At 37.4% G+C, this 23,197-nt stretch overlaps 1 protein-coding gene across 2 annotated transcripts in view; it reads right to left on the bottom strand.

The window, feature by feature from the left end:
* The window catches only part of galnt1 (UDP-N-acetyl-alpha-D-galactosamine:polypeptide N-acetylgalactosaminyltransferase 1), a 107,998-nt gene extending 86,445 nt beyond the window's left edge, over nucleotides 1–21,553 (bottom strand). The window contains exons 1-2 of one of the 2 annotated variants that reach the window (XM_077213622.1): nucleotides 21,126–21,471; nucleotides 17,737–17,846 (exon numbers count right to left, since the gene is read on the bottom strand). The gene's annotated coding sequence lies outside the window, so the exon portion shown is untranslated. Of the gene's footprint in view, nucleotides 1–17,736; nucleotides 17,847–21,125 lie in introns of both variants that reach the window. The other variant, XM_077213613.1, reaches the window with a different exon arrangement.
* Between the last annotated feature and the right edge of the window lie 1,644 nt (nucleotides 21,554–23,197).

Here is a 23,197-nt window from a genome sequence, read left to right as displayed (position 1 = left end):
AAAATAAATAAAACAATAACATTTAGTGAAGTTTATGTTTAAAGTCAAAATTAAATAACATTCACAGCCCAATTTACTTCCATAATGTGACATATTTCTGACTAAAACAGGAAATTTAACAAGAAAAATGCTTTGCTGTCAATCAACATTCACTTAATCTAATACTAATAAGTAAAATAACACTGTTAAATGTAATATTTAGCAAATCTCAAAATGAATATCCACTTTTCATACTTTACATCATTATGTTGTGATGACTAAATGTATCTGGAGGATTTAAAATGATTGCAGGGCTCAACAATTTAGGACAGTTGGCCCAGGGCCAGACTGCATCTTCAACATTTGTGCGCGTTTTTAAGCCATGCCGATTTATCTGCGTCTCTCAGTTTGGTACTCGCGTGGTGTGTGATAAGTTTTGTGTGTGCAGCAGCACACATCTAAAGTGCGCAGCCAGAACGCCGCGTCTCACAGTGCACGAATATTCTTTCACGGCTTCCTGAGCTTGAACGGATAGCCTATATTAACAAAAAATTGTCAAAATGCCCGTCTTGTCGAGTATCATCGTAAACATTGTCAGTTATGTTTTAAGTGAACTTAAACCTGTGAGAGATCAAATGGATGTGTAACAGTATATTAGATCTGTGCAGCTCATAAAAAGACCGCAGCCTGCTGCTGTTTGTTTTTATATGTTAATCAAATAAGAAACAGAAAAAAAGATAGCTCACTCCTCGACTGAATAACTGTAATAAGGATTAATCTATATTTATACAGTGAAACTATGCCGTTATATTTTATATTTGATTACTATCTCTGTATCTGAAAATCTAGTTTAGACCTACATGAAAAACCTGAAAATAACTGTTTATTTCATTTGTAAATGTTTGTTCTGTTGTGTTTATTTGTGCTATTGCTTGTAATTTTTTTTTACTTACTGTCTTTGAAGCTACACAGTGTAATTTTTTAAGTTGATTCTTAGGAAAAAACACTTTGTTCTTTCAAAAGTTATGTGCTCATTCATGTGTAATTACTTCCACCAACTAATCAAGTATTCTCGTAAGAGTAGAATCTGCCATTCAGAATACATCAGCTCGAATTGCGTCAGCCATGCTGTGCCTCTATCTTGAAAATACATTGGCCAAAGAGTAGGGCTGGGTACCGAGTTCGGTACTTTTTAGGTACCGACCGAATTGCCTCGATACTACTGAGTATCGAAACATGTCTTGTTTTTCGGTACCAAGTTTCGGTACCTAAGTGGTTAATCTCGTCAACGTCAGTGAAACAATAAACATGCAGCATGATTGGCTGTGGCGGAAAAACACTAGTTTACGCGGCTGCCCAGAGACGTGGCTCGTCGCCCGTGAGGCTGTAGTGTGTGTGTGTGTGTGTGTGTGTGTGTGTGTGTGTGTGTGTGTGTGTGTGTGTGTGTGTGTGTGTGTGTGTGTGTGTGTGTGTGTGTGTGTGTGTGTGTGTGTGTAAGTGTGTAAGTGTGTGTGTAAGCGTCCAACCCAGATAGATTGAAAATATGTGGAAATGATCAAAAGTGTACCTATGTACCCGACTCGATGCCATAAGCACACGATGCAATATTTGACAAGATAATTGCTGCCAAGACCGGTAACACTGTAAATCTGATAAGGCACTTAAAAGCGCACAGAATACACTCGAGAGTAGAAAGTTTATCAGCCTTCGACTACAAGAATTGGAGCGCGTCACATATAAACCAAAACTCAGCGTATAGGATACTTGCCTCACAGACATGAGAAATAGTTCTATATATGTTCAAAATATGTCTACTTTTAAACGAAACAATTAGAAATAAATAGTTTGATTACCTAATCCATATAGGCGCGCGCGCGTTCACTACTGCAGGGATGACGAGTCAGCATCGCAAATTCGCAATAATCATCTTTGCAGCCAACACGTTTAGTAAACACTTGTTCATTAATAAACAATTAAAATATCTCCTTGCTATCGTTTCCCGACACATCCATAATCATTAGGCTACTTTTGCCAGTGCTTTGCGCAAGCTTCATGTGTGCTGAGCGCGAGGCATATATCCCGCACCCCAGTAGCCTATATTTAATTCAATTCACATTTATTTGTATAGCATTTTCACAATACATATCGTTTCAAAGGAGCTTTACAGAAAATGCATGTGTCTAAATTACAATTTAATGTGATCTGTTATCAGGGGTTACTGTGTGTAATCCATTTCAATTAGTTTTCATTCAGTTTCATTGTTAAACAATGCATTAAGTTAAGGCAGAAACAATGAGCTAATTGAAGTAAAGAATACATGTGTTGTTAAATGATTAGGAAACATAGAAAACTTTAGCATTGGTGCTTTTTTACAGACTCAAAATATGAGTGCAAAAAAAGTCAACAAACTGAAAAAATAAGTTTTTTTTTTAGGTAATGTTATATTGATAAAATTGGTATCGAAAAAAGTATCGTTCAGGAACCGGTATCGAAGTCAAGGTATCGGTATCGGTATCGAAATTTTGTTACGATACCCAGCCCTACCAAAGAGGGACATACCTGAAAATTCAAGCTTCGCTTTTCGCGCTTTTACAGTCAGTGACACCGTGACGAATGTGTGGGGGAGATAACTCGCGAAGGCCGGCAGATTTAAAAGCCTGTTGAAGATTTGAAAGCCTATTCTCGAGGACATGTAACAGAGTCGCCAAGGAAGCGAAAGAGAGAATTAAAACGGCAACGGGACAGGCAATGATGTAAGCAATGAAATGGTACCAAAATAAAAGAAAATGTAAAACTATTATTCGTTTTACATAGAGGTCATAACCTACATGTTAACTGACAAAATAACTAAATGCAATTTGAAATAGTTTTCTAAAGTAACTGTCACTTGAAGGAACACTCATGGACGAAGTCGAACTGGAAGCCATCTTAATCTTGGAATAATGCGACCACCGTAAGAGTTAAAACGCCCTCGGAATGAGAGGGGCTAGAAAGTAATATTCAGTTGGCAGTCATATACAATTTCACCGCTAGATGGGAGAAAATCTAGTCACAGTGTAGTTTTCACAAAATTATATAAAAAACTGTATAAAGTCTAATTTTTTTTTTTTCAGTGTTCATTCAATTCACTGCTCATGTTCAGCTCTTGAATTTGTCTGCTTGAATTCTTGTGATTTTGTGAACCTGCTCCTTTGCAGCCACAAAAAGCTGAAGTGAGAGATACACAGACAGAAGCACACCCACACAGCTCTGCTCCGCTGAGGCCTGTCCCCTTATCACAGGTCTGTGGAGAGCTCTTCTTCTGTGGCAAACTGTGGTCTGCAGTTTGTGCCTGGAGAAACTGGTACTACGGTACATAAAATCTAGCCTCCCAGCCTCTTTTGACACCCATCAGTTTGCATACCGGCCAAATAGGTCCACGGAGGATGCTATCGCTATGACAACACATGCTGCGCTAAACCATTTGGAAAACCCCAACACCTACGTGAGGATGCTCTTTGTGGATTACAGCTCTGCATTCAACACCATCATCCCGGACATCCTCATCAACAAGCTGCTCCTCCTGGGCCTCTCCACCCCCATCTGCACTTGGATAAGTGATTTCCTCACCAACCGCTCACAAGTTGTTCAACTGGGCCCCCACCTCTCCTCCACCATTACACTCAGCACAGGGGCACCGCAAGTGTGTGTTCTCAGCCCTCTGCTATACTCCCTGTATACCAGCGACTGTTCCCCGGCTCATCCAACTAACACCATCATCAAATTCGCAGATGACACCACAGTAGTCGGTCATATAGTAGAGGGTGATTAGACACACTATAGGGCTGAGATTGAGAGGCTGACAGCATGGTGCCATAACAACTACCCTGAGCTCAACACATTAAAGACCAAAGAGCTGATCCAGGACTTTTGGAGGAAGGGGCAGATGGACCCACCGCCATTCCTCATAGGAGGGTTTAGTGTCGAGAGGGTCCTCCACACTAGGGATGGGACGATTACCGGTTTCACTATAAACCACGATAAATTGAAAGTAACTGGCGGTTAGTAATATCGTTTAAAATTCAATTATCATTTAAAGCGTGTTTGATTATCGCGATTTTAATAACTCACTATAAATCCTTTCCAGCCAGCAACAGTCTGACGCAGGCGTGCAATGTTGGGGTTTTTCTTTTTATTCGAGAAGCAATGGCGGAAGGCGGTGACCGTGTCCGGGAGATTTGTCAGCCTTTTAAGAGGACCAAATCTGAGGTGTAGTCATATTTTGGCATTTACAAAAATCCTGAGGGAAACTTAATCGAGGATGGTCACATGTCTGCAGAACATGCACAAACAAAGTCGCTGTGATAGGGGTAAACACTTCAAATCTGCCGAGCCGTCCTGTGCTCATTGTACTCTTTATTACACTGATTTTTTTTACCACATAATTACGGGGACATATTGAATAGAGATTAATGTCTCTATTCTTACCTGTTAAATCCATTTTGTACAGCGTACAAAACTCGTCCAGACAAGATGATCACAACAATATTATCAAATTCTGTAAACAATAAATCAACTCGGATTTCATTTTCAATACAATCAAAACCGGAGACGCAAGACGGCAAGTTGTATTTGAATGAAATGAGAGCGCGCGTCCGTTGTGTGATATACATGGATGTGCGCTGAGTTATAATGCGTGGTTATTGACGACGGTCGTTATAAGGAAGGAAATGCCACAGAATCTTGCTTTAAAAAGTGCACGTAGGCTATCATTCAAAATTAATGTATAATTATGATGAAAGGTTTTGATCTTTCATCAGAGTTACTACTTCACTGCTGATTCCTGGTGGTTTAGAGGAGAATTACCACGGAAATACTATAACGGAGACTTGCGCTCGTGCGTACGCGTCGAGTATAAACAAGGCTTAAGGGAGGCGCTGCTGGTGGCCTTTTATTGCTCTGCCATAGAGAGCATACTGACGTACTGCATCACAGTGTGGTATGCAAGCTTCACTCTGGCACAGAAAAAATCCCTGCAGAGGGCCACCAAAAAAAATCATTGGCTGCTCTCTGCCCACACTTGACAGTATTGCCTCATCCCATTACCTCAGCAGAGCAAAGAACTTAATCAAGGACTCCTCTCACCCAGGCCACGAATACTTTCAGTTACTCCCCTCAGGATAGGTGTTACAGGTCTGTCAGAACCCGCACATCCAGATTCAGCTTTTTCCCCACAGCTATCACAACTCTAAAGACTCACTTACAGAAATATGACCTTATCATGATGAAGGATTATTTTGCTTGTATTGCACTGCATTTGCGCTTTGCAATGTGCCACTTCTTTAAAGACTGTCCTCTAGGCATGAAGAAATTAGATTTAAAACTAAAACTTATATACCTAAATATATTTCAGCTGAAATTAGAAGAAAGTGTCTACAAATTAATCTTTGAGGAATATTTGAATGATTTACATTGCAAATAAAACAATACAAATGAGAGAGGGGGAAAAAAACAATGCATTATCTCCCATTTCCATAAACCAGCCAGGAAATGTTTTAATAATCAAAATATTTTAATGTAATGCTACAATTCTCAACATTTTGAAATAGCAATAATACATTTTACCCCACAGCTAACATTTTGGGCAAAATGCAACATTTAATAATTCATGACTAAAATATTTAGCCAAATAATTTACATTTAAAAATTATAACAAATCAACATTTTTTCACCATCATGTAAAGTCTATTTTTATATTTTGCTTTGAACATAACATTTATGATTACCTGCCATTCTGGGAAATTGACTTTACAATACAAAAAAAAAAAAATCTAGCTAAAAAGGAAGCAGTATGGTCATGTGTAAAAAACAAATGACATAGGCCTACAGTTTGGTTTGCTAGATTAAGGAAGTGACGCATCTTACCCACTAACACATCTTACCCCACTCCCCACTACTTGGACAGTTTGCTCAAACAGACTAGTGCACTAATGTAACAGAAGACACAAAGCAATGATAACAGTTTAATGTCTGCGAGAGTTTTAATGTACTTGATTGAACTGAACTACACTGCAGTGCCGTCATTAGACAAAGCTTGGCTGCAGAAAATGAGAGAACATAAAAACGATTTATTTGAAGCCATTTGTAGAGAGCGCCCTGCAAAACCCTGATGATATCACTGCACAGCCTTTCTCTCTCTTTTTGAGACAGAGGGCGACTGCATGGGAGAGAAAATCAATCAGGAGCGCAGTGTGAGTAAACACTTCAGGGAGGCACAGCCACAGATGCAAGCGCTATGGACAAGTCACGTCTGCCAGCCCCAAACCAGCTAGACAAACACACGCAATGAAATGAGTTGTGAAACGAGAGAATGCATCTCCTCTCAAGAAAGGCACAAGCTGTCGTCACTCCTGCTCAAAGCAAAAACAGCGAGAGAGACAGTGTGGGTAAATTCATGAGACATCGCAGTACTAGGGCTCCAATTATTGACAATTGTAGATTATTTCTCTTGACACTTGCAATTATTAACATCAGTTAATATAAATAGTTATTTAGAGTAGGGCAACTGCTTTATTTAGACTGCATCCATAAAGAAGCTGTAAAGCACATTTCTGAATTACTTTAATGCTATTTTATACATCAGTAAGAAGAGGATCGAGTGTCTAAAGGGTCAACTTCACACTCTTAGCAGTTAGCACCATGAAAAACAAACTGTTATTCAATTATTATTATTTTTTTACAAATCATACATGGGAAGCGAGCAACACAACAACACTAGAACACTCATCCCTTTATAATGAATGAAGGCTTCATTGTAAGTTCACATTTTTACATAAGAGACCCTGCAGTTCAGCATGAGCTCATCGACTGTCCACGCGCACAGTTCTGGACTCTGTACAGAATGACTCTCTTATTTACATTGAGGTGTTTATAACCCAAGTGAATACTGACTCACACTCTCTGCATAAGCAAGGGGAGCAACATATCAAAATTGAAAATAACCAACTGGGCTTTTCAAAGCTGCTTTTTGAGTGTCAAGGGATGTTTTTCAGCTTCAATTTTCAAGTGTCACCGCAAATAGAAGCATGAAGCATTAACATGTAGACCATCTCAATAAGACAATCAAAACACCTCTGATTTGTTAATGGGTTCTTGCACATGATAATAACATTAGCATCATCGGTTATGAAAGATTACTGATAATATACAGAATTGCAGATAGTATTTTAATTAATAAAGATAATAACTAAAACTAAAATGGATTTTAATTTTGAAATCTGCTAAAGATCATATTTAACAATGTTATTAAATTGTTTGTGTTTTTGAAAATTAACTTTAAGTGAGCGTTATGGCAAAGGTAAAATGGTTTAAATTAATGAAAAAATTAAATATCCAATATCCAAAATATTTGCTGGAAACTGATATGATACCGATTTATTGTTCACTGTGGTCAGCATGAGTTGTTAATTGTGAATTAAATTGTTAAATGAATTAATTATGGATTAAAAAAGCCTTTGTCATAATTGCAGAAGATTTAAACAGGATGCTGTAATGGACACGTCGGAATTAGTTCACTTTTAAAATTAATTTTGTAGCAAAGCAGCAATCACACAACAAAATTTTCAAATTCCATTATTACATGGTATCATGTATCATTATTTAAGTCTTCGGTGGTCTTCACATCGGCTACCTACATCCTTCTTTCCAAGTCACAGCATTGTTGTTATGCATCATGCTATATGTAGCTGTAAATTAGTTGCAAAATGCCTGGTTCTTAGGCTCTGGAGACCAGCTACATAAACATGAACACCATTAGGGTTGGTTTCCCATCGACTGAGAAGTGATACAAGCTCAACATGATGCAGAATGAGGTCTGTTGAGACATTTAGAACAGCAGTAGCTGAGCCTAAGCAAGCAAGCTGTTCTATCCCCTAAAGCAAACCTAAACATCATTTAGCAAATAATCTGACTACGGTGGCAGTTTGCAAGTAAACAGAGTTGGCGGATAGGAATATAAAAATATTTGCCATATCCTAAAAAAATATATAATAATGAATATTATTTATAATTGTTTACAAATAAAATAAAATAAAAATGAGAAATCAAAAAAAACATTGCTTGTTGCTGAAATCATGCTGTGATTAGTCTGTTATCTTAGCGATTAACACTGGCTACTTGCTGATTTAGACAAGATGCCATTCATGCTGTCAAGCATTAAGTTAAATATTAACAAACATTTTTTTTATGGTTTTAGTTTTAGTTAACTATAATAACCCTGTTGTGGCCAAAAAGGTTTGCTACAATGAAGGTTACGGCTAATCATGACAGAAATTCTGTAACACTGATAGGAAAATACTTTTCCAAATACTGCAGATGTAACATACTGGAACTGACCTGTCCGCTAGTGGAATTGTTTTGCAAGGACTGCATTAGCAGGCCCAACTCAGTGCTGTTCCTTTAGACAAGTCTGGCTCTGATACCTTTTGGCTAAGGATGACCCATTTCCATAAAACACTATCTGTACTCAGAAGGCCAGAAGCACTGTCAAACGAACACACTAACAGCAGGGCATCCAGCACACGCACTTGAGGTTTTTCCTCCAATACGCACGTCAGAAGACATTTCATAGACATAAAGCACAGAATGAGGTCACCAGTCATCTCACTGTCTAACCTTTCACTGCTGCAACATGTGCTCAATCTCATCTTCGTCTCAAGCTTAGCCAACTCTTTAGGGGGGCTTTAGCCCCCCCAAAAATCTGTGAAACTTTAAAGTAATTATTATAAATTATCCTTCCTTATAGTCAGTGGGTTATGAGCCAAATACAGTGATATAACGGTTTTGTGTTCAGAAACTGCCACAAACTGTTAATAATATACATCTACAGACAAAAAAAATGCTTTTTTGATATGGGTCAGTAAGTTATTTTCTGAAACTTTCATTTGAATGATTTCTGATAGGATTATGACACTATTCAAAAATATTCAAACAGAAAACTGTTAAATGGGAATAATATTTCACAGAATAACTGTTTATTACTGTTTTTTCACTATGTTTTTGATAGAACAGATGCAGCCTTTAAAAACAAAATGTCCGACCCCAAACTTTTGAACAGTAGTGTTAGTGTATATCCAATAAGTGTGATAGCAATACATTAAAATAACAATAATATTATCTACCAAAAAGCAATATGGTATCAATCCATTGTGCTTCTAGATTATTCTTTAAAAAGAAGAGCAAGTCAAGAAAGATTCATACCGCATCATTTCACACTTTTTCACATCAGCTCAGCGAGAAGCTGAGCCCCTAAAAGAGTGAAATCCAAGAATCAGCCCCGTCTCAATGTTACATCCCCTCTTTCCCTCCACTCACATTCACACAACACAGCTCTCTCTTCAACTGTGTAACCCAACCTCATTCCAGTTTCGGTTCTCTTCAGCACACGCGTCTGTAACTCAAGTCGACCAACATCCCAGTTTCTATAGTTCTGTTCAGCGCACGTCTCTTTATCTCGATGTAATCTCCCGGTTTCCTTTGTGCCCCTGTTATCCGATCTAAAGCCAGTCACTTTACATCCTGAGCCATTATACCATCCGCCACTTAATATAGTTTAATGTCTCTGACTTCATTAAGGGACGGAAGCAAGTGGACAACTAACTCATTACTCCAGTCTAATTCCGAAAGTTCTGTCGGCTGCTCAATTGAACCATTTCCAGATACATATTTTTCTACTGGAGGAAGTTAAAACAAGTTTTACTACCACAATACTTGCCTATAAAACTCTGGCCATCATAAAACATCAATTTAGATCACAGTCTCTCAACTGGCACAGATCAGAAAATTATGATATTGCATTTAGGTCCTTGTGCTTGAAGGCAAAATGATTCATTGCTAAATATGACAGGCGAAGAGAAAGAAAAAGATAGACAGAAAAAACAGAGAAGGAGGTAAAGAGAGGGAGAGAATGATAGCAAGGGAGTTGTGAAGAGCAAAGATGAAAGAAAATCAAAGTAGAATCCCAATGCGTGGATAAGGGGATCTCCTGTGATTAATCATCCTCCAGCCCACTATGAGAAGAAATAATCTTGTTAATGTCAACAAAGCCGAATATACGCTCCAAATGCAGTTTCAAGATGTGGGATTTCAAGATGGCAGCCTAAAGATGATGTCACGCTATCTGATACGGCCTAACGATAAAAAACATGCGACGTCGACCGATGGGCCACAGATCAAATCAGCCGTAATGAGCTTTAATTTCATTTCAGACCAGCGTGGAACACAGGCTCAAAAGTCTGTCAACATCTCCTACAGATATTGCCCCCAATTGAATGAGAATTCATAGAGAACATCATAATGGTGAATTTGCTAGCCGGTGGACCATGAGCTGGAGATCTGCATCTCCACAGTAAAAAGACTCTGGAGCAAATAATTACAGCCCAGCTGCCTCTAGACAAAACGTAAGTTCACCCAAAAATAAAAATTCAGACATTTTTATTCACCCTCACTTTGTGCCAAACCTGTATGACTTTTTTCACAAGAACATCAAAAGAAAATATATCATGTTTTCTGTTTTATATTAGACAGACACAGAACATCCTACTTACTAATACTATTCAAAACGTGCCTTTTTGGTGCTATTTCCACATATAAGCTCTTTTGCTTTACTTTTTCAAAAGTAACCTTTTTAGGGATGCTCATTTCGGTTATTTTTCCCGACCGACAACCGCCGCTCGTAAATCGATTATTAACCGTTAACTGATAAGATTATAACGTTAATATTGAATTGGCATTAAATAAAAATAAAATGCGTATCTGTGACCCGTTAAAAATAAAAACAATTGTATTTATTTATCAAAGGGTTTATTTTAATGTGCAAAGTGCAATCAGCAGCATAAAGAACAGATCAACCACAGAACCTGGATTCAGATCAAATTTTGTGACAACAGAGGAAAAACAGAATAAAATAATACAAAAAAAAACCATGAAATATGCCTACACTTAATATATATATTTTTACACTTAGATAATTAACAAATTAACATGACAAAAAGAAAACAGTGAATCCGTTTGAACGAAACGGATTAAAAGCCGGCATTTTTTTCCGTTAGACTAAGAGTTTTCGTTAAATAAAAATAGCAGCCCTACCTCAATCCACACCGTGTCTAATTTTTATTTAAAAAAAGCAACATGTCAACGTGATTTGGGGTTAGTCTGGAGCGCAGCCTGTTGACGGTTAGACCCGCGGCAGAAAACACCCTCTCCGATGGCACAGATGTCCCGGGAATACACAGGTAACGTCTCGCTAGAGTGGCCAGCTTCGGGAAGCGCCTTTCATTTGCTTTCCACCAGTCAAGAGGATTAATATCCAGAGATGGAGGATTGTCTCTCATGTAGATGAAATGGTCCCACACCGTGCTTCTTTTCGATCGCTTCATTTTGCTTGCTCGGTAAAAAAATGTCTGCAGGCACGTGTGTGGTTGCGCGTGTCAATGCGCCCCGTGAGTTAATACATAGTTTTAACTATATAGTAAAACCTACATAGTTTTGTTTTTTAAACCATGCAGCAAAAAAAAAAAAAAAAAAAAAAAGCTTAAAAAAACGTTTTAAACCGTTTAACTGATAGTATTAATCGGTCAAAATTTTTACTATCGGTTAACGGTTAAACGGTCAAAATGAGCATCCCTAAACCTTTTGGTGTTGGAGGAATATTATGCTGATCTCATCTGTCTACTGCTCCACCGCTCACAGGACAGTTCCCCTTTCTGTTTGGAAGTCTTTCTATATTCCCTGATGTTTCAGTTCCTCACCTAAAACTCAAGTGAAACATTTCCAGTTACTAAATGTGCACATCCAGGGTTATTACAGTTAACTAAAACTAAACCAAAAAAACATGTGTGTTTTTGTTATGCGTTGACTGAAATAAAATACAGTGGATAGCATAAGTGAACACACCTTATATAGTGCATAAACAGATGTATCAATATGTATGTAAGAATGGACTAATTTATGAATTTCAATCAGGTTTTAGAAGATCTTATTCGACTGATACTTCTTTACTTTATTTAACAGATTTTATAAGAAAACAGATTGATGAAGGTAAAATGTGTGTAATGGTACTAATGGATCTTCAAAAAGCTTTCGACACAGTGAACCATACAATATTGCTGGATAAACTAAGTGTCATGGGTTTTTCTAGTATGCTCATAGCCTGGTTGAACTCTTTTTTAACTGGGAGAACTCAAAGGGTAGTAATTGATGGGGTACTCTCTGAAGAGACAAATATTGATAATGGAGTTCCTCAGGGAAGTGTCCTAGGTCCCCTTTTATTTCTCTTATACATAAATGACATGCAAGCTGTTTGTGATTGTAATATGTTTTTATATGCTGATGACTCTGCTCTACTGGTTTCTGATAAGGATGTTTCTAAAATTCAAGTAAGATTAGGTGAGGAGCTTTGCAGGGTAAGAGATTGGCTCTCTGATAACAAAACTCAGGAAAAACTGAGTCCATATTATTTGGGACGAGAAGTAAACTGAATAAAACTCCTAACTTGATTATCAAGGTAGGGGATTATATAATATCAAATAGAACTACTGTTAATTATCTTGGATGTGTTTTGGACAATGAATTAAGGGGTACAGGCATGGCTATGAAATGCTAGGACAAAATTTCTTGCTAGATATGTTGGTTTTTTCGATAAGCAAAATTTAAAAATACTTGCATCATGTTTTAGTGTTATGTCATCTAAAGTATGCATGTATTTCTTGGATGTCCGATTTGTCTCGTTTTTGGCTGGTTAAGTTACAGAAATATCAAAATAAATTGATATGGTTGGTATTAGGTTTTAATAGTTTTACACATGTTGATGCCTCCCATTTTAGACATCTTGAGTGGTTACCTATAGAAAGTAGAGTTGTGCACTTTAAATTAAAGATGGTACACAAGATAATTAATAAAAGAGCTCCTTCGTATCTTAATATGTGTATCTCTAGGGTAAGTGAGACACACTGTTATAATACTAGGCAGAGTTTAATGGACATTACATTATGTCGCTTTAGAACAATGTATGGTCGAAGGTCTTTTGAATACTCAGGGGCCCAGGAATGGAATAAGCTGCCTCTAGATATACAGAGTTTGTCAAATACGGTTGGTTTTAGCACGAAAGTCAGAAGTTGGTTATTGGATAAGTTGTATTAGTGACTTATTTGTATTAATGTTTGTTGGATGTCTAAGTATGATGTATAGTTTAGTAATGTGTATTTTTATTGTAGTGTTGTAAATATACCAGTATGCAGTGCCATGGTAATCTGTCTCTAGGAGTGAAGTTGTGCTTTACATCAAGGACCACAATGGAAATACGTTTTTTTTTTACTTTATTGTGTTATCCTTGACAAATGAGTGTATTTTTCACAACTAATTGGTCTAATATATCAAATCAAATCAAACCCGTGCTAAAGTTGACTAAAAAGAGGAATAAAAAATCATCTTTTGGAAATTGATCTTACTGCCTTAATTTAAAAAATGAGGAAAAATCCAACTTTAAAGACACCAATTTTCTTTGTGAATGAATAATGTATCGTAAATAAATATATGTTCTTCCTTAAAATACAGGTTTCATAGGTCAGGACACCCCTATGTTAAATTCCCATAGCATAGAGTCAGGCAGATTTTTATTTTTAAAGGCCAGTTATTTCATGGATCCAGGATACTATGCATCCTGATAAAGTTCCCTTGGCCTTTGGAATTAAAAGAGTCCCACATCATAGGGCTGGGTATCGTAACAAAATTTTCGATACCGATACCGATACCTTGACTTCGATACCGGTTCCTGAACGATACTTTTTTCGATACCAATTTTATCAATATAACATTACCTAAAAAAAAAAACTTTTATTTTTTCAGTTTGTTGACTTTTTTACACTCATATTTTGAGTCTGTAAAAAAGCACCAATGCTAAAGTATTCTATGTTTCCTAATCATTTAACAACACATGTATTCTTTACTTCAATTAGCCCATTGTTTCTGCCTTAACTTAATGCATTGTTTAACAATGAAACTGAATGAAAATTAATTGAAATTCATTACACACAGTCACCCCTGATAACAGATCACTCTAAATTGTAATTTAGACACATGCATTTTCTGTAAAGCTCCTTTGAACCGATATGTATTGTGAAAAAAATGCTATACAAATAAATGTGAATTGAATTAAATATAGGCTACTGGGGTGCGGGATATATGCCTCACGCTCAGCACACATGAAGCTTGCGCAAAGAACTGGCAAAAGTAGCCTAATGATTATGGATGTGTCGGGAAACGATAGCAAGGAGATATTTTAATTGTTTATTAATGAACAAGTGTTTACTAAACGTGTTGGCTGCAAAGATGATTATTGCGAATTTGCGATGCTGACTCGTCATCCCTGCAGTAGTGAACGCGCGCAGGCCTATATGGATTAGGTAATCAAACTATTTATTTCTAATTGTTTCGTTTAAAAGTAGACATATTTTGAACATATATAGAACTATTTCTCATGTCTGTGAGGCAAGTATCCTATACGCTTAGTTTTGGTTTATATGTGACGCGCTCCAGTTCTTGTAGTCGAAGGCTGATAAACTTTCTACTCCCGAGTGTATTCTGTGCGCTTTTAAGTGCCTTATCAGATTTACCGTGTTACCGGTCTTGGCAGCAATTATCTTGTAGAAAATATTGCATCATGTGCTTATGGCATCGAGTCGGGTACATAGGTACACTTTTGATCATTTCCACATATTTTCTATCTATCTGGGTTGGGCTTACACACACACACACACACACACACACACACACAGACTACAGCCTCACGTGCGACGAGCCACGTCTCTGGGCAGCCGCATAAACTAGTGTTTTTCCGCCACAGCCAATCATGCTGCATGTTTATTGTTTCACTGACGTTGACGAGATTGACCACTTAGGTACCGAAACTTGGTACCGAAAAACAAGACATGTTTCGATACTCGGTAGTATCGAGGCAATTCGGTCGGTACCTAAAAAGTACCGAACTCGGTACCCAGCCCTACCACATCATCACATTCCCTTCACCATACCTAGAGATTGTCATGGTGTTATTTCAGTTAGGCTAATAGCTGGTTTGATTTGCATTGAGAAATCATCCTTTGGAAAGTGCCCCATAGGTGTGTTCACTTATGCTAGGCACTGTATATATAAAAGATTTTATTTCAGCTAGTTGCTAACATTTCTTATTTTTATAACTTTAGAGTGATGTACTAAAATAACTAAAACTGATATTAAAAAAAATAAACTATATATGTAAAAGAAACTAATAAAAACGACAAAAAAGAAAAAAATGACAAAAAAATTTATAAATTAAGATGAAAATGGAAAATATAAAATAAAAACTAATTCAAAATATTAAAACTATAATGGTAATGATACTAAAATAACATCAGTCAGTGTCAAATAACCCCAAGAGTAAAAAAAAAATCGATTTAAAATAACTTTACTCTTCGGTAAACTATTTATAGGTGATTTCATTTTTAAAAAATGTAAATACTGAGGTTCTGTGCAGCTAAAAATTGCTGTTTCAGTATTTGGACCAGTTGCATAGCAGGACATAGCAACATTGGCTCAACCAATGGTGTGAGTTTGGGGGAGGAGCCATTTGTTTTTTGTTTTAGGTCACACTACAGAAATCAGAAACTATGCCAATAATAACTCAAACATATATATATACACAAACAACAACATTCTCTTTAACATACAATAGTTCTTAAGATTCACTTTAAAAGCATATATTTTTGTCCACCCCAAATGCACATGGAAGAAGTGTACAGAAAACTATGAAAGCAATGCAATTCTGTATAGCGGCACAAAAATTTGACTTGAGCTGAGTGAGTTTCCGCTATGCATTCAGGGATGTCAATGTATGGATTAAAGGTTGGGCTGCACGATTAATCGCAATGAAACCGCACGCGATTTGGCAAAGGCTGCGATTATTTTATGTACAGCTTGTCAGTGCAGTGCGGCTGATGGTAGTAAATGCTGCTCCTTCTGAACACCAGAGGGCGCTCTCAAGAAGACAATCCAAATATGCCCCGCCGCAGAAGAACAATAATGCACAACATTCCAGGAAATCCCTACTATGGGCATCATATTATCACTGAATACACAGAAGATTGAAACGCTTTGATTGATTAAACATGACTTATAAACACACGACTGCCTTATTCGGTGTAAGAAGCTACAATAATCTCACAGAGGGATGCTCAACTGTCATTATGAAGTGAGTTTGGAGTAAAAGCGTTTCATTAAATGTTGTCTTTTGTTTATAAATGCGTCTCATGTTTGGAAAGATATTTGACAAGTGTTGCTTTTTCAAATGCATGTTATAAAAGGGACTCAAACTCACAAAGCAGCATTTAAAGAGCCGTACATCAATGACAAGCTGCACATACAAAATAATCGCAGCCTTTGCAATTTCATAATCGCGATAAGCCAAATCGGTTTATGTGCGATTTCATGTAAATTGCGATTAATCGTGCAGCCCTAATTACAGGTGTCTGCGTTCAATAATGATCATAATCAGCAAACCAAATTTAAATTAGACAGAAATTCAGATAGTTAAATTTAAACTATCTACACCATTAAATTATACTATTTATAATAACTTAAGGGGCGGTCACACTACACATACACTCCAATAATTCAGAGCATGAAGTCATACCATGATCGCTGCATGACCGATGCTCAAAGTCAAGTGTGACCACGGCTTTAGACCTGTAATCTTAAAGAGATAAGGCTGGGCAGTCTTTAAACTCAACAAATAGCTTAAGGTTAGACATGAGATGAGTAAACGGAGGTGGTGCCTACTAACTGAGAGGGAGTAGCTGGAAAGTAGGGCTGCATGATATTGAAGAAAAATGCGATATGCGATTACTCATTAAATAATGCGATATTCGATATGCGATATGATATTGCTTAAAGTGTGTAAAATAAACTTAAATTATCTTTAAAATATATTTATAATTATATAACCAACATACGTGTTGGTTCACATTCTTTTAATGAAAAGAAAACATCCCTACAGCTTCTGAAAGTGAACAGCAGTGTTATTTTAACATCACTGTATACCACGGGGTTTAGGGTTTCAGGAAAGCCTACATTAGGTTTATTTAACAGAAACTGAATAATCAAATGTAAAAATATAGCACTGCTTAGTTTTCACTGTATGAATGAAATATATATACTGGTTATAAGCTATAAAAGTTATCTAGCCAAGAGCAGCCAATGATTTTCTCTTTGTCTTTTGTTCATGACCCCAGTTATTGCAAGCCGTTGAAATATGCATACAACGATCTGCGATATTTCAATATATTGTGCATCCCTACTGGAAAGGTTACAAAACATTATTTGTTTCGCGCTCATTTCTATTTGAGATGAATGTATTAAAATATGACCTTAAAGGTCCCGCCTCGTCTAGTATCTCCATCTGCCATCAACAGGCCCTCTGGAGATCCCCATTAACCCAAATGTCAATATCAGAGTGCTTCACAAGTGCTAAAGGAGGGTCTTAATCTAATGCATTACCGATGACCCTGGACAGCAGTCCTAGATTTTCCCTCAGAAGTTTTCACTCTACAAAGCTCTCATGTCAGACGTTGCCCCAATGATGGTCAACAGCACTCTAACTGTTATTCAATGCGTCATGCGACTTATAATTCAGTTCCACCCTCTCTTCGACATAGCATGTCCAGGAAAGCGAGTCGGCTGCTGGGTTACCGAGGAACAATGGCATTCCTGTGCTCTGTGATGCCAGGTGCCGGCAGGAACACAATCCCTTCCATCTGTCCGTCTGTTCTGGCAAGCGCTCGGCCAGGCCCGGGCAGCAGCTAGGGAGAGTCACAAAATGGGACTATTGTTCCAAAGCCTCTTGGAGGAACACACTAAATACAACCCCCCCTCCCCACTTCCCCAACACAAACATCGACGAACGCACATCAAGAATGAAGCTAAGACAAACGCACAGTAGAGTGTCGGACGCAGAGCCGCTGCCACTGTCAGCCCAGCAACATGCGCCTCACATGCATCTGCAGTTCTGCTGAAGTCTTGCTGAGGGCGAAACAGCACGCTGCGGCTGCACTGCGGTCCCATGGAGTATGATTCATTTCCTATAAATGTAGGACCCGACAGCCTCTCCAAGATAACTCCGCAACTCCGCAATGAGCTACTTTCAAATCTGCCTGACCTTATCTTTTGCCAAGAACATTATATTTTAATGAATTTCTGGATTTTCAATTCGAAGCCATGATGAAACGGAAAGTAGCAACAGATCTTTTCATCCATATTGTGATATAGCCTAAATCTGAGTATGATGGACTATTAAAAAAAATGTAGGTTGGGAACTTGGTTCTATTCAAGGTTGTTGATTGGATTTAAAGATGTGGCTGTTTTGGGTGATTGTGAAGGGGCGGGGTTTAAGCAGACTAAATGATTGGAGAAGTCCGGTATACATCACCAGAGTCATTTTCACGGAAAGATTGAGATACAACATTTTAATTAAACATTACAACATCAAGAAACTGTCAAATAAATAAAAATACATGGATGAATCGTTCATAATAAGATCTAGAACTAATTAATGATTAATTAATCATTGGTTAAATCTACTAATTTGTCAATGGGAAAAAAAAACTTCCGAATCAAAACCAATTTGCAATTTAGCATTTTTCAACAGAATTCATTTTGCACTTCCTTTTAAAAAAGGCCACCATTATTATAATAATTGATATTTTTCCATTAAGATGATCTCTATCCAATGACTATTTCCAATGCATGACATTCTTAGAATGCCACTGTTATTATTATAACCATTTGAAATTTACATCTCATGTTCCTTTTCTTTTTCATTTCATTCTACTATTATTTTTGTGCAATTCCATAGTATTTGAGTAATATTATTGTAAGTTGAGGTTTTGGACATGTCAAAATAGCAAACAAAAAAAATTAACAAATAAAATAAAAAAAGTGTTATTGAATTAAAACTGCATAGACTAGAGATGCATCACAATCTCAAAGCGATACTTTGCATCTATCATTTTAGGTTTAACGTATTCTCCAAGCACAGCAACCATTCGATGCCCTCAGGCAATGCTTTACCCCCTCACACATTGGGACTATCAATTCCTCCCAACTAAAACACATGTAGCCAGGGTCTGTCCGAAATCCACATAGCCGGTGCCCTGTTTAGAGGCGAGAAGGCGAGTGAAAGTAGCATCAGATAAATAATGGATAGGTCGTTCTTTCTCCTCTGTGAAAAAACATGACAGATCAGTTCCTGCACCCTCTGCTTGTACAGCTTCATTTCTGACTCCAGGGGCCCGCCATCTCCACACTCTCATCTTCTAATGGTCCTACCAGTGATTACTGAGACATAAGTGCACCGTCTGTCTTGATGATCAATCATCCGCTCGATCTATATAGAAGGCCCCACCACAAAGCTCCCCAAATGTAATTAAATTTAAAAGAGTGGACGCTGCCCGATCTGCCAGCAGTTTGAGGGGCGTCGTTGGCTGTAAGCATGACTGACAACTTATTTATAGTGCTTCAGCTGGACGCAACACAATACGTGATGATGACAACTTGGGGTGTTCGACAAAAGCATGCTCAATTTCCCCTGTCATGTCATCAATGGACTCCTGAGAGCCACTGAGCAATAAAACAGCTATTTTAACAGGAGAGTGCTATTCAATAATAAGCATTGCAGAATTATATAATTCAGAACAGACAAACAAGGCATCTGGGGGTCAATGCTTCCCACCACTAAATACGACAGAAGTAGAATAGGAGCAAATCACTAAGGATCAGCTCAATGATCACTTTTTAATGTCCGCCTACTTTTGACTTTTCCACTAAGGCAACCCTCAAAAGAGCAAATGTCTGCTGCATGCCAAGTCAATCTGAAGAGCAAAGTTATGGCAAGCCCTTTCAAGTAATCCAATAGAGACGGGTAGCCTTTTTTAATTTCAATCATTTTTTTAGCCATTCATTACATACTAGACACTACTAGTGGTAGTATTGTGACAAGTATCCTTTGAATAAATCACTAGTAGAAATTCATTAGATATCAGTAGTTATTCCTTTGCAACTAGTCACTGTACCAAAATGACAACTATACTCCAATGTTTCCGAAAACTGGAAAAAAATATCGCCACTGAATTCTACGTGAATATGTGATTCAGATATAAGCCATGAATTTCTGTCTAGTGGCAGCACCTATTTGAATTTAACTAGTAAATGTTTAGTATTAATTTATATATTTTCTAGGGACTATTTTAATGGTTATTAATACCTACTCCAATTCCTAATAACAATTGAATAGTACCTATTTATTAGCCTATTCCAATTGCTGTAACATTTTAACTAGTGGTCAGATTGTAATGTAGGCCTATCTATAAATAAGCCATTTTGATAAATAATTACATTCACACAACAACAAAAAAAATTGCCAACAGTGACAAAAGGAATGTTACTTAGTCGGTATAACAACTGAGATGGATACTAGACGTGTCTCATTTATGCATGAAAAATAGCCTAGTGAAACGGAAACCTATAGGTAACAAATTCACAATAAGGTTCATGAACAAACACTGAAAACTTTTAAAGCATTTAGCTTAGTTCATTTCAACATTTATAACATTAATACACGGGTTGTATCTTACGTTAACAAAGATTCATGTTACTTACATTAACAAAGATTGATAAACATTCTAAGAAATGTATTGCTCATTAATAGGTCATGCAGGTCAACGATAACTAGCCTACTAGGACATTATTGTAAAGTGTTTCCAAAATAGGCCCTGTACTATATTAGATTACTTATTAGTCAATTACAAAATAACTACCAGTAATATAATCATACATATGCTACTAGTTAGTTTTAATGGGGAAATTTTGTTAAAACGGCTTGCCATTCATGCCTTCACTGTTCCGATTTCTTACAATAAATTTTATAGACGCTAGAAAAGTCGCATTCCTGTATTGAAACATCTTTGCTTTTGTACAGTCCTCCTGTCACTGACACATGAAGAGACCAGAAAAATAGTCGGCTACAGAACAGGAGCCGACAAGTCTGCGGGTTAAATTTTAGATACACAAATTAAATGATTTACCTTTTCTCGTTTCTACAGCGCACGAGACGATAACAGAGACCGTTGAGATCTTTCGCTTCGTCCCAGTGCGGATCTGAGGCTCCACGCGCTGGGGGAAAAATGTGATCTTCAGATGGTAACGTTAGTAACGTTAGTACCTCAAAAATTAATCCCAAACATGGTCGAGCGGAGAGCTGGCCCGAAATACAGCGCTTTTCTCAAAATCCGCCGTCTCGTTCCGAGGGGGATGGTAACCCGTTCGTTTAGTGCGCGCAGGACGGCCTGTTCGCTAGTAATTATGGTGTAAATTGGCCGAGGATCGAGGACACTCCGTCCGCGGGATGAGCGCTGCGCTCCGGCTGAAAGCACTGAGTGAGCGCCGCTATTCGGTCTAACGGAGACAGAGCAGCTGAAGAGACCCGCCCACTCTGTCAACCCGGAAGAGAACTGTCAATGAAATGGCATTAATTACATCAGTTGCACTCCTATGCACTCAAGAATGAGAGCCATGGATGGACAGTGGAAATTTTAAATATTATTAACAACCTTCTAACATCAGTAACGTCCTTGTAAAGAAAAACAGCTGCAGAGATTCTTGTGTTTGAATGGGAGAGTTAGTTTTATTCTTTTGCTAAGCCACGTGACCACCCCTCTTGGATTCTGTTTTTACAACAAGTGGGTCTTGTTGTATCCAACCAATAAATCTTAACAGCTCATAAAATATCACCCAGTTTTGTTTTGCACTTTGGTGATTTAGTGGTTTGCACTAGTCTGTGACCTTTGGGGATATTGTTGGTTTTGCAGAGTTTATCAGATTAACGGCTCTCAACTAGTTTTGCCTAAATAATCAAATGGCTTTCAAACGTTTAAAATTTGTTAAAATGCATGATCCATGAAATGCACTGGCCAAACAAAATGCAAAATGACTAATATGACCTAGGCTGAACAGGAACATTAACACTTTTGTTTTGCATAATGTTCACGATGTTGTTTGTCATTTCACATTAGCAGCAACAACAGATGTGTGATAATATATCAATAAAACACTGGGCCAAATATTGTAGCGTTACGTACATATTATCAAGTTACAGGTAAATTTACATCAAAATACTGTAGAGTTTGATTGGATGCACAACCTTTGATTTCAGGTAAATATTTATTTTAACGTCATGACTGTACTTTACTGTGAAAAAGTCTTAGGCACGTTAGTATTTTCACACAACAAAAGTTTTTAAGTCAGTTTATTTGATCTTTTGCTCTAGTGTGTCATTAGGAAATATCGGTTTACATTTCCAAACATTGCTTTTACCATTAATAGAAATAATCCAGTGAGATTTTTGTAGCAGTTAATTGATCAATAAAAATCTATTTATGACTTTTTTTTTTTTAAAGTATCTTCACTTTACAGCATTTTTACACAAGTGCATAAAACTTTTCACAGTACTGTAGCTTTGCAGGTGGGTTTATTCAATAGTCTTGGAGACGTTTCCACAGTTCTTCTGGATTTAGTCTGTCACATTTTTTTTTTGCTTCTTCATGTAATCAGAGACAGACTCGATGATGGTGAGATCAGATCTCTGTGTGGAGCAGACCGGCTGTTGTCAGACTCCTTGTGCATACAAAAATCTCACTGACTGGATTATTACAATTAATGGAAAAAGGAATGTTTGGAAATGTAAAGTAATATTTCCTACTGACACACTACAACAAAAGATATAAATAACTGGCTTAAAATCATTTTATTGGGGTGAAAATACTAACGTGCCTAAGACATTTGCACAGTACTGTATGTTTATATGACTAGTGCCTTTTTCATTTGAATTTAGCATTGCTATTGCCTAGTTGTGTTCCACTAACACACCAGTTGAAATCAGTGGTGTGCAAAATAGGTGTGGACAATTTTCGGGTCAAAGAATGAGGGTGGGTCCACTGTTAGAAAAGTTTTAAAATAATAGCACTTTGGTCAATACAGTATGTTTACACTTTACAAAGTGATATTTACTTTATTTCATTGGTTATACAATTTTACATAATGTTAACCATCATCCTACCCCTACCACCATTTTTCCCCCTTTGAAATAAGCTCAACTGCT

The sequence above is a fragment of the Siphateles boraxobius genome, unplaced genomic scaffold, assembly GCF_051911475.1.
Source record: "Siphateles boraxobius isolate OS27281-9 unplaced genomic scaffold, OSU_SipBor_1 12, whole genome shotgun sequence".
Taxonomy (NCBI): Eukaryota; Metazoa; Chordata; class Actinopteri; order Cypriniformes; family Leuciscidae; genus Siphateles; species Siphateles boraxobius.
The sequence above is the reverse complement of the archived record's forward strand: the minus strand, read 5'-3'. Positions and strand labels throughout refer to the sequence as shown.